This window comes from Engraulis encrasicolus, chromosome 18, assembly GCF_034702125.1.
Source record: "Engraulis encrasicolus isolate BLACKSEA-1 chromosome 18, IST_EnEncr_1.0, whole genome shotgun sequence".
Lineage (NCBI taxonomy): Eukaryota > Metazoa > Chordata > Actinopteri > Clupeiformes > Engraulidae > Engraulis > Engraulis encrasicolus.
Window position 1 is genome coordinate 34033056 of NC_085874.1, and position 15000 is coordinate 34048055.

Below are 15000 nucleotides of genomic sequence, written 5' to 3' on the forward strand. Positions count from 1 at the left end.
CTCTCTCTATCTCAAAGATCTATCTTTCTGTCTCCGTCATCTGACACCCCCCCCCCCACACACACACACACACACACAATATGACACATGCAGCATATGACAAGACGCTGCGGGTTAACACAATGTGTGTGTGTGTGTGTGTGTGTGTGTGTGTGTGTGATGACACCTTACACCTACATAACATGGCCCTCAACACAATACAGTATGATTGGCTAGAGAAGAACACTGTGGCACTATGACATACGGCCCTCTCATCAAGCTAACACACGTCCGGGTTAGGGCTTCCGCACACTGGCTCCGACAAAGTGCTGAGCACTGCTCAGCTAAAATTCGATCCCATTGTTTTCAATAGAACCACGCACACTGGCGCCGATGTCGGATAGCAATTAGAGACAAGTTCTATTTTGTTGGCGCCGCCCATTGACTATCAATGCAATGTTTGTGAGAAATTGGGTTTGGGGGTCCGAATTCTGTCGGAAGCAAAAGTGCGCCGCAGTGCTGTCGGAGCCAGTATGCGGCCGGCCTTACAGTGCAGTTTTGCCAGATTGGGAGGTTTCCCGCTCAATTGGGCTGCTTAGTTTAGTATGGCCCTCTGCGGGTAAAAATTACATTCAGAAGAAAAAAAACGCAACATTTTTTTGGCCATAGAAATCAATAGAATTGGGCGGGATTTAGTGCTTCCAGGCGAGATTTGGGCATTTTTTGGGCTGGAAATCATCAGCCTCATCTGGCAACCCTGGCAAAGTGTCAGCAGCACACGGTGATTAGCATTGCAGACCATGATACTTGACCGGTGTCCTCACCTGACCCTGCCAGGTTTACACACACAACTCATGCACGCACAACACGCTCACACACAGAGACACACATATGGAACTATTTTAAGGTCATAAGTCTTACAGCTCCACAAAACGCATTTCAAATGTGTAAGCTGCACCTTGTACTTGCAGGGTTATTTTCACATCTGTACATTTGTTTTGTAACTGTGTGGGTTTTTTTTTGCACATGTGTGTGGGGGAAAACGTATGTGTAAAATATTAAAATGTATGTGTAGAAATGTTTTGAAGTTGTGGCAAGAGAAGTGCGTACAGCTTGTGCCGTGCTTTACCAACTTCTTCCTGTTCGGAGCTGCGAGCACACGGCTGTGAAACTTTTTTCACAGATGTACGAATTTTGAGCCGGTTTTCACGTGGGGGTGGGGTCACAGGGTGAGAGCCAATCAAAACATCGCTTATTGCCAAGCCATCGATTTCAATGGGGTGCGTTTACATCCCAGTGCAGTAGGTGGCGATAATGAATATTCACCTCTAAACATCACTTGCAACGCGCCAAATGAATACAGACTACCGGCACGTTAAGTTTATATAGGCAGCGAAATATTTCACATCTGTAAGTTAATACAGTAGACTATTTTACATCTATAATATATCTATAGCCTACTATTTCCACGATCTGCTTACCTTGATCCCCACAGATACCACGCAAAATACCATGCACTCATTGACTGAATATTGTGACACTATGACAGACGCAAGTGACCAACAAATTGCATTACATTAACTAGCTTTTCGTTTTTACCTGGTAACAATTATATAATAATTACATTCTCTGTAACATAACAACGTTAAAATGCAACTAAGTAGAAGCGTGCAGTATTGGCAGGCAGTAGCCTATTTAAACAGTCTCAGCCATGCAACTGAGAAGAGGATGAATATGCTACAAAGATTATAAAAGAACCCCCCCCCCATGTAGGCCTATAAGAGCCAAATAAAAGGGACACCAGTGTTTTATTTCACCTTTATTTTGGAATTCCCAGATGCCATTTTAAATAATCTGAAATAACCATTGACAGTAAATATTTACTCTCAATGGAAATAACTTAGGCCTACAGTATAAAGTAATGTGCCATTTATATAACAAAAACACTGCATACCCCTAGACACGATGCATACTTGAATAAAAATAACATTTTGTTAAACAGGTGCATGAGTAAGGGACAGCTCTTCCACATACCCATGTCATTGTAATGGGGACAACGTTTGTTTACATTTCAAAAAAACATCTTCATTTATTCCCAATAACATTCAAAAGGTTATGCAACATCAGCAGACAACTAGCAAACAGACAGTGATACCTTTTGGGATAGTATTTGGATTAGACCTATGTTAAGAAGGTTTTTAATGCAATCAAAGTCTGCCCCTATTAGAATAGCTCAAATCTCAGAAAGAGCTGAGTCAAAAAAATGCCAGCATCACCGGGTACTGACAAGTCAAGGGTAGCATGAGGTATACAACAGCATATTGAAATTGGCAGAAGCTATCTTTTAAGAGGCAAATGGTTGAGTAATCCAGTGCCACTTTGATGTTATGGGCATTCTAATTTGCCAGAAATCACCAGACATAACCCTCCATTCATTTTCATTTTTTTCTTTTTTCTAGTGAGTTAGAATGTCCGTACCACCAAAGCACCAAAACGTGGTATGGAAATCTATAGGACATAATGAAGAGGGAAGTGTGGGTGACCAGATAAAAAAAAAAAAAAAAAAAAAACAGCTGGCACCAAAGCATCAAGGATATCTGGACTTCTATATCCCTCATGCAATGCCACTGCCCATTGACTTCAATGGTGCGACACCTTCCATTCTGACACACACAGAGACACACTGCCATACAAAGCAAGAAAGAGTGTGGGGAGATATAATCACAAATAGTAGCTACATTTCTGTCCTGATGCATCTGCCAGATGGCAATCTAGCAAAGAACTTGTGCCGAGGGTGCAGTAACACATGGAGAACCATGATGTGATGTAGTATGTGATGGTTTATTAGCAGTTTTGTGGTTGTAGTGTCTTCTAGAGGGTTCACAAGAAGTGCAGATTTTGCAGAGGTGTTGGTGGCCCATGACTGGTCCTGGATGGTGCACCACCTTCACCGACTCTCCTCCCCTGATGCTGATGAGTTGGACATGCTGGAAAGGTCATCTAAAGTTTGGCAAAGAGAGAAGATTAGAGGAGAGTGCATGTGTGTGTGTGTGTGTGTGTGTGTGTGTGTGTGTGTGTGTGTGTTATTAACCCATTTTAGCCTGATGCTGCATACACGATGCATTGTCCAAGGCGCCTGAAGTGACATGGGTGCATTCCAATATGCAGACTGTCCATTCTCATGCAAGATGATGGTCTTGGCTTTTAAATGCAACTAATTTCACATTTTTATGTGCCTCAGAGGCTGAGCAAGTTAGGTTTTTACCGCCCCCAAGGGTTGCTGGTTCATCTCCCAGCCCGCCAGGTTGGTGGGGGGAGTAATTAACCAGTGCTCTCTCCTCCATCCTCCATGACTGAGGTACCCCACGCATGGTACCTTCCCGCCACACTGCAACATACTGCTCCCTTGGGATGCCAATGTAGGCTGCACCCTTGCACAGGTGAGGCATAAAATGCAATTTTGTTGTGTGCAGAGTATACTTCTATGGGCAGTCATGGGTGAGCGGTTAGGGCGTCAGACTTGCATCCCAGAGGTTGCCGGTTCGACTCCCGACCCGCCAGGTTGGTGGGGGGAGTACTCAACCAGTGCTCTTCCCCATCCTCCTCCATGACTGAGGTACCCTGAGCATGGTACCGTCCCACCGCACTGCTCCCCATGGGGCGCCACTGAGGGCTGCCCCATTGCACGGGTGAGGCATAAATGCAATTTCGCAGTGTGCAGTGTTCACTTGTGTGCGGTGGAGTGCTGTGTAACAATGACAATGGGAGTTGGAGTTTCCCAATGGGCTTTCACTTTTTTCACTACTTGTGTGCTGTGTCACAATGGCAAAGGTGGGCTTTCACTTATATACACCTAGAGATTTTTTTCCCCTGAGTCCAATGTTTTTAAACAGTTGAAACATGAACATTTCCAGTCAATATTTACAATGGAATAGTAGACCTCTGTGTCATATTCCCAAGGAATGGTAGCATCGCATCTGCTGTGCTGTGTCAAAGTAATTCATAAGCCTACTGGTTGTGTTTTCCCTGCCCATTCACAACTTTGATGGCCTGCAATTTATTCAGATGTGTTCTACAACTTTTTGATGAAACTTCCATTTTACATTTCATACCACAAACTAGGCTTACTTGTTGTGCTGTGTGGATTTTTGTTGAGCAGGGATCTCACTTACCAATTAGAATGTTTTCCTCTTGTTACCAGCATCAGTCTGAACCTGACTGGACACCTGTGCACTTCACCATATGTGAACTCTGAGGGCAAGTGTAGAAGCCTGGCAAATAAAGACAGGAATAAGTCGGTCTCAGTATCACTGTGCAACTACATTCACAATGTAATATGTTGGTTTAGTTGAATTCTGTCCATCAAAATTTAATATTATGGTTTACATTTAGGCATACAACTTTCACAATGCCATATTAGTTACATTTAGCTAGCTAGTGTCCTATTTGGTAAGGACATGTACAAGTGATGTAGGCTGTACAGCAGGGGTGGGCAACTTTCATTATAAGGTGGGCCAACATTTTTAATTACCACAATCAGTGGGCCACATCACCACGCACTTGAGAGAATTTACAAAAGGATACTTCACTTTTTCTTTATTTTTACATGAATGCTTACACTATTGATTTATAGGGGGTTAAAAACTGTCCTTTTTCTTCTTTTAAAAGTGAGAAGTTGGGCTGCATGTGGCGCCCGAGCCTCCAGTTGCCCATCCCTGCTGTACAGTTTCCTAACAGAAAGGCTCTCATAGTATTTCAAATAATGCTCTATATAAAAACTGGTTATAATAGGTACAGTGCAGCATAAACAGGGTTGAGGGGGTGGTTTCTTTTATTTCGTTGTACCTACCGAGTAGTTTAGCCAATGTCTGTGTGACACGTTCATGCTGCCACCTCCACAGCATCCTCTTCACAACCGCAGGGGCAAAACACCTGAAAACATAATAATGTAATCCTTTTTCAGTCCAAGATATAGACTAGAAAATGAGTGACAGCATCACAATCAGGTATGCAAGTGTAGTGGACCCCCCATTTTCGGCTTTTTGTTATTCCCTTATTCTCACTCCCTGTCTTTTTGTTGTCCTGTCAGAAGTTGTCTTTTAGTTTAATTATGCTGTTGCACGTTTTCGCCAATAGATGGCATTATAGGACCAGCAATGAGTGCAGAGACCCTCTCTGGTGCAGTAGCCAGTGGCTGAATCTCAAATGGTGCACTTGTGCACTTTAGTGTTCATGTTTCAGTGCGCATGCCGCATTAGTTACGCACTGAAACATAGTGCCCGAAGTGCACAAGTGCACCATTTGAGATCCAGCCAGTGTCTTCGGTCACATAAAGAACGAAACGTGGAAGTGACAGGCTTTGTTATGATACAGAAGTAGGCCAGTGACAATGGCCTCAAAATTTGGAGACACCCCAACCGGAGGTAGAACAAAACCCAAGAGAAGTCACATTTTGGGTGCTTTTTTTGTTTGGAGGTGCATATGAAAATGTGTAAAATGTTTAGGCTTAGTATTAAAATCACTTTGGCCAAGACTCATTTTCATGTATGGGACACCCTAGAGATGAGGAAAAACATTATTGGGTTTTGTTCTACCTCCGGTTGGGGTATCTCGAAAACGAAGGCCTTTTTGGGCCCATTGTCACTAGCCTAAAGGCAGCGGTGTCAGCTGTACAGTTATGCTGAGGAAAATGTAAATAAACAACGAACTCAGCAAAACTCTACACACTTGAGGACCTTATTCATTAAGTGTGCAACATAAGCATTCACGCAATAATGCCACCAGGTCACATTTAAGATTTAATTAGGAGTATTTTGTTATGGATCTTATGTAGTGATAGACTTACCATTTCTTGTTATGGCATATCTGGCCTATTCCCAAGAGAAGGCTGATGTCCCTGTCTGTTGATCTGATTTTGACGTCGGCAAGATGCTTCGTGCTGTCTGGGTTTCAAACCTAGTGGTGAAATGACAAGGGATTTTATGTAAACAAAATGCTTATTTCAGTAAGTGTACATACAGTAAACAGATCTAAGAAGTTCCCAGAGCACCCTACGATAGCTGGCATGGTTGGCACAAAGACCCAAAGAGCAAAATTGTCCCAAGATTGTCTTCCAAACAATTCCACTCCAAACATTTTCCTTCTGAAATAAACAATGTCCATATCCAATCAAACCTCAGTAGGCAGCTATCTCGTCAGGTCGGCCTTACCATAGACACATCTGTGGCCCGTAAATTTACAATTTCAAACGTCATCACCATATAAGCCATGGCACAACACAAGCGTTTATTTTTTTTTTATAATAAACACGATATCTCGGCACGTTTGCGCTAGTTATCTGAACACTGATTGTTAACGAATGCCCGAAATAGTGTAGAGCTAGCTGCCATATATGTTATGCTAGCTAGGGTCAAGTCATCTCATCCAAACTAGCCACAGTAAGGGGGAAATTACGCTTCAAATGAACGGGAATGACTCAAAACTTTAGAAATATATTGTTAGTGTTGGTGAGGATCACTAAAGGACTGTATTGCGCTGGTTCTGATTTGTTGGGATGTTGTGTTGTATGGGGGGCGTCGGTTAGAACACCATGAAGCAGTTAGAAGCAGTTGTCTCCCTTTAGTTTCTTTATTAAACTTCACAGATGAATTACATGGGCATGAGCCTCAGTTGTGTGTGGTCTGCAAACACAGAATAAGGCTAATCAACACACTGTATTAACTAACAAAACATACACTGACTGAAATAATACTCCTCCTAGCATCACTACTTATCGAATATCTAGCTCAATTAGCATGACTTGCATGCTAGTTCTCCGCTTAGCATGCTAATCGCGATTAGCACGCTAATCGCGATTAGCACCCCAATCTAACAATACTGTCCCATCAACTCTACATCAACATACACAATCTGAAACGAACTACTAACTCACTATTCTGACACAACACTTACTTGGTGGAAAGGCACGCACACAAACTTCTCACATGCAATCATCCTGAGGTAATAATAACTCAACTGGAGCAGAGTATGTGCTCCCTGCTCCAAGTAGAACTTAACTGAACTGCACGTGAAGGGGGCGGGACTAGGCATCAATGTCAGAGTCTTTCTTACAGTTAGAATGTACCGTATACAAGGTTAGTCTATGAGGTTAAATAGTTTTCTTACATATATATTTTTATATCCCAGTTACGTACCATATCTTCTGCATGAATCGAGGCCTCCTGTTTCATTGGCACGAATGAATGAAAAATCCTGTCAGGGAGCGGAGCAGTAGCCTTTTGTTTACAGTTGTTACCAGGGCAACGCAGCTAGGACCCCAAAGCGACCGATAAGGCAGAAGCGACAAATAAGGCGAAACACTGATTGGTTGGCAGTAAGAGATGTTTTGATTGGCTCTCGCAATATGACCCCACCCCCACGTGAAAACCGGCTCAAAATTCGTACATCTGTGAAAAAAGTTTCACAGTCGTGTGCTCGCAGCTCCGAACAGGAAGAAGTTGGTAAAGCATGGCACAAGTCGTACGCACTTCTCTTGCCACAACTTCAAAACATTTCTACACATACATTTTAATATTTTACACATACGTTTTCCCCCACACACATGTGCAAAAAAAACCCACACAGTTACAAAACAAATGTACAGATGTGAAAATAACCCTGCAAGTACAAGGTGCAGCTTACACATTTGAAATGCGTTTTGTGGAGCTGTAAGACTTATGACCTTAAAATAGTTCCATACACACACACACCCACACACACACACACAACTCATGCACAACTCATGCAGACACGCATGCACAGCACATGCGTATTGAAACATCAAATCATGTACAGACACACACACACACACGTTTGCACACACATAAGCAAAACATGCACATGCACAGCACACGCCCAGCACGCGTGCATTCATGCACGCACAAACACAGGCGCGCGCGCATAATTGCACACACACGCCTTGGGATCCTACAGTAATAAAGTTTGCCAAGAACATCAAAGGCACACCGTCATACACATAATGATAATCCTACCATTGCATAAGGCTGTATATATATCTGTGTGTGTGTGTGTGTGTGTTTTTGTGGGTTTATGTGTGTCTGTGTGTGTTTTGTGTGTTTATGTGTGTCTGTGTGTGTTTTTGTGTGGTTATGTGTGTGTGTGTGTGTGTGTGTGTGTGTGTGTGTGTGTGTGTGTGTGTGTGTGTGTGTGTGTGTGTGTGTGTGTGTGTGTGTGTGTGTGTAATGTTAATGGAAAAGAGTTGGGCAGAGGGAAAGAAATTGAGGAGAGAAAGAGAGAGAGAGAGAGAGAGAGAGAGAGAGAGAGAGAGAGAGAGAGAGATACTCAAAACTATTTAATGCAGGCCTCAGAGTACTTTGCTGAGCTAAGACTTTAATAATAGCTCTTTCAATTGCTACCACTTTTACAGACGTACTCCATGGCACCGAGCAAGGATCTGTTAAGTCGTCTCTGAGAGTGAATACACGCGTGCTTGCACTGTGTGTGCAAATAGGTGCATGAGTACTCTGTGTGTGTGTGTGTGTGTGTGTGTGTGTGTGTGTGTGTGTGTGTGTGTGTGTGTGTGTGTGTGTGTGTGTGTGTGTGTGTGTGTGTGTTGCACGGCTGCACAGTCCAGCTGTTGTGCGCGGCGTCGGCGTGCTATTGATGATTAAGTGGCATTATGTTGTGGAGGGCGGCAGCAGGGGGTGGGGGAGGAGGGAGGGGGTTGCTCATAAAGGCATAAATGGGCTCTTTCTCCATCTCAACACAGTACAACACTCACTGCCAACAACAGCAGAGAGAGAGAGATAGAGAGAGAGAGAGAGAGAGAGAGAGAGAGAGAGAGAGAGAGAGAGAGAGAGAGAGATAGAGAGAGAGAGAGAGAGAGGATGGTGGCCAGAGTAGGTATTGCAACTAGGTATGCTGCTGAAACTGTGCAAATTTGACCTTTTCATGAATACTTTCTAAATAATAAACTAGAATGTACAAGTATGACCAAAGTACAGTAAGTCTTGCAGCTAAAAATGCATATTTCTGTAAAATAGTGGCCCATGGGGAAGATCCCCTTTTCAGGTATGAAAAGTCATTTTTTCCATTCATAATGAATAGTAAATATGTGATGCTGGTGGTAAGTTTTTGTGTAAAAGGTAATATTTGTGAATGGGCAGCAAGAATTCTGGAAAGCAACTGCTTAAAATCTTATACAGTGCGTCTTTAAAGTAAGCAGCAAATGAAACCCTCAAATAACACCTTTGTCATTAACATTGCTACGGAGCCTTCCGATTCATTCCATTAGCATTAGCTTGCTGTTGTCCATTTAGCTTCTGTGTACTACAACATAACTTAGACATAGGCCTACTGGTTTAGTTCTGAGAGCTACCAACCCTGCTTATTTGATGGATCTGAACATTTAAAACGGCTATAAATCCTGTAAAAATATAACTATGGTGACAAATACAAAACTATGAGTACGCAACGGCTATAAAATAACACATTTTTGATCCGGATACTGCTACATGTGCAGTGGGAACGGTAACTAGAAACAGCAGTGTGCTCTTTCTCCTATCCGCCAATGCCTGAACTCAGAATAGCCAGCTCGTCTCAAAGACAAGTTCAGAGAGGTCGACACGCAGGCTTCAGGCGAATCACAAAAGATATGGAGAGTGCCAGAGAGAGAGAGAGAGAGAGAGAGAGAGAGAACAAAGGAGAGCGAGAGAGAGTGAGTGAGTTAGTGTGTGAGTGAGAAAAAGAGCGTGTGTGTGTGTGTGTCTGTGTGTGTTCATAAGTGCGCTATCTGAAATTAGAATTCAGTAGCCTATGTATGCATACATCTTCGTTCTCGCTGGAGAACGGGCTTCTCGTGATCGTCCGCGCGGCGAAGCGATCATGGAAGTGCTTAACGGGGTCGCTGGACCACTGCACTCGAGAAGTCGAGAAAAGTGCTTTACGGGGTCGCTGGACCACTGCACTCGAGAAGTCGCGAAAAGTGCTTTACGGGGTCGCTGGACCACTGCACTTCGAGAAACATGAGTTAAAAGCGAATAGCAAAATTAGCGTGTTGGGCAAGGTCGCTGGCCATGGTGCGAAATTACTGCCGAGCCCGAAACCTGATATAGATCAAATCCGGTGCGTGGGCTCGGGAGTATGGGGCTCCAACTGAGAGCTCGGACAATACCCGCGCCCGCGAAATATGTACGAGGTCTGAGCGGACACCCCAAAAAAGCCAATGACGAAAAATAGAAAAGAGAGGAACCAAGCACCCCAAACACAGCAACCAAAGCCAGGACCCGGCGAGCGAATTCACGAGCAGATCGCCATCTGAGCCTTCCTCAGCTCGGAGGGATGATAACGGATGTACAGCTGGTAGGCATCCGAGGACCAACGGCCAAGAGTCTGATTGTCAGCGCCGGGATAAGCGATGTACCGGGACAGGATCTGATAGGGCTGAAAATGGGAAGCCACGTTGTAAATAAGAACGGCGTGGCTTTGACCCAGCTGGTCGGATTTGCTAAATTTGACGATGTATCGTATAGAGTCGGCATCAATGACGCGGAGGTCGCAGACTCGAGGATGGACGAGTGGGTTAAATGAGGCACTGCCAGAGGTGAATTCGCTGCGCCTGAGTAGCCCAAATACGCTAGGACGAACATGGCGGCCAAAGTGAAGTCCAGGTGAGGGGACAGAAAGCCGCATCTCAGCCGCAGGCAGGCCGCGAGCAACCCGGCCGTGATGGGGAGCCGTTTGTCTGGGGCAGACGGTTCCGCCTTACACATGCCCTTAAGCAAAAGGGCCATGTGCGGGTGTGAAAATGACTCGCAGGGTCAGAGGTGCCGCCGGTCGGGAAGATCATCTCTGCCGTAAACAGGCCCTTTACGGGAGAGTGATGTGGAGACTCCAGCAAGATTCGCAGGGCGGACCAAAAGCAACCCATGGAAGAAAATGCGTTGATCGTGGAGCACCGTCTTTCCTGATGGCGTTGGCGTGCGTAATGAAGATGGAAACATCTTGGGTGGAAAAGAGGGAATGGAGTGGCACGACTAGGATGAAGTATCCTGAAGCGGCACCCAACTGTCCGGAATGTAGCGTCCATAGTGCTACGGCGTCCAGAGTCATGCGGGGGCACGAGTCTGGAGGCAATGAGGCAGGCGAGTTGATGGAAATCGCATCTCAGAAAGGAGCATCAGGCACGAATGCCATGCCACGGTGGTGACCATGAGCATGGGCTGCAGCGAGTGGAGGAATCGGGATAGGAGTGGTGCGTAAGCTGCACTCCATGTCGAAGATGGCGGCCTTGATTCTTAACTTCGGTATCTGACGCCGTCTGGGCCCAAGTAGAGGTAACAAATGCATGGGCAGCGAGAGGCCATCCGAGGAGGGCAACGCAGATATCAGCAGACGTAGGCAAGAGAAATGCAGCTGCAGGTTGAAAGGGGGCAGCGGTATTGGGTGGACTGGAGAGAGCAGTAGCCGGCGAAGAGGCGGCAGTTGCGAGTGGGTTAGAGGGCGGCGGCAGTGAGAGTGGTGCGGCCGATGGTGGCACGTAGAGCAGGAGCACAAGCGGAGGCATGAAGAGCGAACAGTGGTATATAGGTAGCGGAGCATGTAGAGCAGGCGGCGGCCTGTAGAGCAAGTGGTAGCAGTAGAACCGCTTGGCGGGGCTACCGCGCAGAGCGGGGGAGCGCACGGACCCACGGAGGGGGGCCGGGGAGGAATCTCGGCGAGATCGAAGGTGGCGGTCGGAGCGGCTGGAACCGTGGGGCTGGCGGCCTCAGCGGTCGGGCCTAGGCGAACGGCTTTCACGGCCTGGCGGAACCCTGGGCGCACGAGTGGATCGAGGGCGGCGGCTGGGATCCGGAGAGTGGCCGGGTTGGTGCTGGCGCCTCGGCAGAGATGCCAGTGTCAGGGGCTGAGTCAGCAAAGCCAAGGCGGCAGGAGAGGAGTGAGCCAGCAACCGTCGCCATCAATGCGGAGCAGGCTACCGAGGCAGTCTATCCCGCAGAGGAGAATCAAGTGGCAAAGAGAGTAGCAGCGGCGACTGAGGGGGTAGCGGCGGCAGGTTTGCAGCTGCCTGCGGCATGCAGAGCGCTGGAGCTAGCAGCGGCGGACTGGAAGATCCAATAAAGGGGATGGCGGCGCCGGTAGCAGGACCACGGTCAATCGGTGGATCCATGGTCAGAGGTGCGGCAAACGTTGCAGGTGGAGGGACAGAAGATCAGGAAACCTCATCGTGCAGGGAGATCCAAGGCATCACTAGAAGAGCATTGGGTCCGGGTACGGACGAGGCGGAGCGTTCGGCTGAGAATGCTGGCGAGTGGCAATGCTGCTCGAGCAAACGGCTTAAGCCAGGGAGAGGGAGAGGAGGCGTCGACTCTGCGGCCGTGAGGGGAGGAGCCAGCGGACAGATGGAGAGCAAGGAAAGGCGCCCGAGGTATAGGCACATCGAGCGCTGCCGTGGAAGTGGGAGGCAGAGGCCCGCCTCGTGCAATGAGCGGGAGGGGGGTGCGGCCAGCGAAGAGGCTCCCGGAGGCAGGGAGACCAGAGCAAATCCGACACGGCCTCTGAGGAGTGGAACAGCAGTGGCAGCGAAGAGGGTTACCTTCCTAGCAGCTGACGGACGGCTTTGGCGGCGTAAGACCACAAGGCAGGGCAACGGGCAACCGCGGGGAGTGGGGGAGCAGATATAAGAAGCAGGACAAAAACCTGCTCACTGTCATCGGCATGGTGCGATCAGCTGACGAATAAAGTTAAAACCCTCTTGGGTTGTTAGCATGGTGCTAATCTGCAGATGAGGGAGACCATGAAAATTAAGTGGAGTCAGACCACGGAAATGGCGTAAGGCCACAAAATGTAGAAAATAATAACGAATAAGTGTGCAAAAGGTAATATTTGTGAATGGGCAGCATGAATTCTGGAAAGAAACTGCTAAAAATATTACACAGTGCACCTTTAAAGTAAGCAGCAAATGAAACCCTCAAATAACACCTTTGTCATTAACATTGCTACGGAGCCTTCCGATTCATTCCATTAGCATTAGCTTGCTGTTGTCCATTTAGCTTCTGTGTACTACAACATAACTTAGACATAGGCCTACTGGTTTAGTTCTGAGAGCTACCAACCCTGCTTATTTGATGGATCTGAACATTTAAAACGGCTATAAATCCTGTAAAAATATAACTATGGTGACAAATACAAAACTATGAGTACGCAACGGCTATAAAATAACACATTTTTGATCCGGATACTGCTACATGTGCAGTGGGAACGGTAACTAGAAACAGCAGTGTGCTCTTTCTCCTATCCGCCAATGCCTGAACTCAGAATAGCCAGCTCGTCTCAAAGACAAGTTCAGAGAGGTCGACACGCAGGCTTCAGGCGAATCACAAAAGATATGGAGAGTGCCAGAGAGAGAGAGAGAGAGAGAGAGAGAGAGAACAAAGGAGAGCGAGAGAGAGTGAGTGAGTTAGTGTGTGAGTGAGAAAAAGAGCGTGTGTGTGTGTGTGTCTGTGTGTGTTTGTGTACGTGTGTGTGCGTGCATGTGTGCGTGTGCGTTTGTGTGTGCATGCATGTGTGTGTGTGGGTTCGTGCATGGTGTAAGAGTTTAGGGAGGTAGCGCGCATGCGTGTGTGTGTGCATGTACATGTGTGCGTGTGTGCGTGTGTGTGTGTGCGCGTGTGTGCGTGTGTGTGTGTGTGTGTGTGTGTGCGTGTGTGCGTGTGTGTGTGTGTGTGCTGTTCAGGGAGGCAGGGCTGCGGCAGTGGACTCCAGGTGCTCCATCAGTAGAAATGCTTCATCATCCCTCTCTCATCGAGAAAGGAGTGGAGGCTAGCAAGCGCTAACAGACGCAGGGAGAAGTGTGTGTGTGTGTATGTTTGTGTGTATGTGAGCGAGCGAGAGAGAGAGATTGAGAGAGAGATAGAGAGAGAGAGAGAGAGAGAGAATGAGAGAAATTCCTTTAAGTGTCCCAGTTTCAGTAAAGCGATATGAATTTATGAAGTTGGACGGCTCCTCGCTTGGCTTTTCCCTTAGAAGTCAATCGACACCAGATACCCACGCGTGCGCACACACACACAAACACGCTTACACACTGAAGAGATTAAATCTGTAAGTCTCTCTGTGTGTGTGTGTGTGTGTGTGTGTGTGTGTGTGTGTGTGTGTGTGTAGTATGTGTGTATGTGTGCGTGTGTGTGCGGTCAATAGGGAGAGATCACCGAATATGACTAACTGGATTCCGAGCAGCTGACCGAGCTATGACCTTAGACTGACCAAAAATACACGTTTCAAGACAAGGACGCACACAAAAGATGCTTGGGAGGTTTAATAAATGTGTTAGAGAAGGAGTACGTGTGGAGGTTGTTTTTGCTTATTGTTAACTTAAAGGTGCGCAGTATAATGTTTTTAGTAGCCTAGTTTATTCCCAGAATTCATGCTGGACATTCACAAATCTTACAAGTTTCTTGAATTCTTTCCACCACCATCAAATGAGAAAATTGCATTTCAAAAGGGGGATCTTCTCCATTGTCCGCCATTTTTGAATTCCTTAATGTAGGTACTTATATTAGTAAATATTAGTTAATTATTTAGCAAATATTCATGACCACCATCTTACACAGTGCACCTATAGAATTCTATTGTGTAAACAGAAACGGATGTTCTGTCACTGTCTCTGCATTGGCAGATGTGTACAGACCTAACAATAAACCATTTGTGATTTTGAATTTACATTGAGAGGAAAGTAGGAAAGATAGATAGACAGACAGACATGTATGTACAGTGAAAGAGACAAACAGAGAGAGCGAGAGAGAGAGAGAGAGAATGTGAAAGAATATGTTTCCATGTTTTCTTGACCTTGCTATATAGTTCCACATACAGAAGTGCTGCACATACCATAAATAATGTCTATGGAATGCCAGACAAGACACATATAGAACAGGAGGCAGGGCTGGACTGGGGGAGAAATAGGGCCCGGGCACTTCTGGCTTAAAGGGGCCCCTTATAATGAGCGGCGCAGAACTGACTCACCGGTGG

The 15000-nt window shown here is 46.3% G+C and overlaps 1 protein-coding gene and 1 long non-coding RNA gene across 4 annotated transcripts in view; both read right to left on the reverse strand.

Annotated features, from left to right (window-relative positions):
- The window catches only part of LOC134469309 (pleckstrin homology domain-containing family G member 1), a 76760-nt gene that overhangs the window by 21733 nt on the left and 40027 nt on the right, over positions 1–15000 (reverse strand). The gene's annotated exons all lie outside the window — the stretch shown is intronic.
- Positions 2802–7338, reverse strand: LOC134469308 (uncharacterized). Of its 3 annotated transcripts, none has more exons than XR_010038962.1 (5): positions 7173–7338; positions 5825–5934; positions 4829–4911; positions 4152–4250; positions 2802–2979 (listed from the first exon to the last, which is right to left on the reverse strand). It is a non-coding gene; the product is annotated as an uncharacterized LOC134469308 (long non-coding RNA). The 3 variants fall into 3 exon arrangements; XR_010038964.1 differs by lacking the exon at positions 7173–7338 and adding an exon at positions 6931–7162 and having other exon boundaries at positions 5825–6659; XR_010038963.1 differs by lacking the exon at positions 7173–7338 and adding an exon at positions 6931–7144.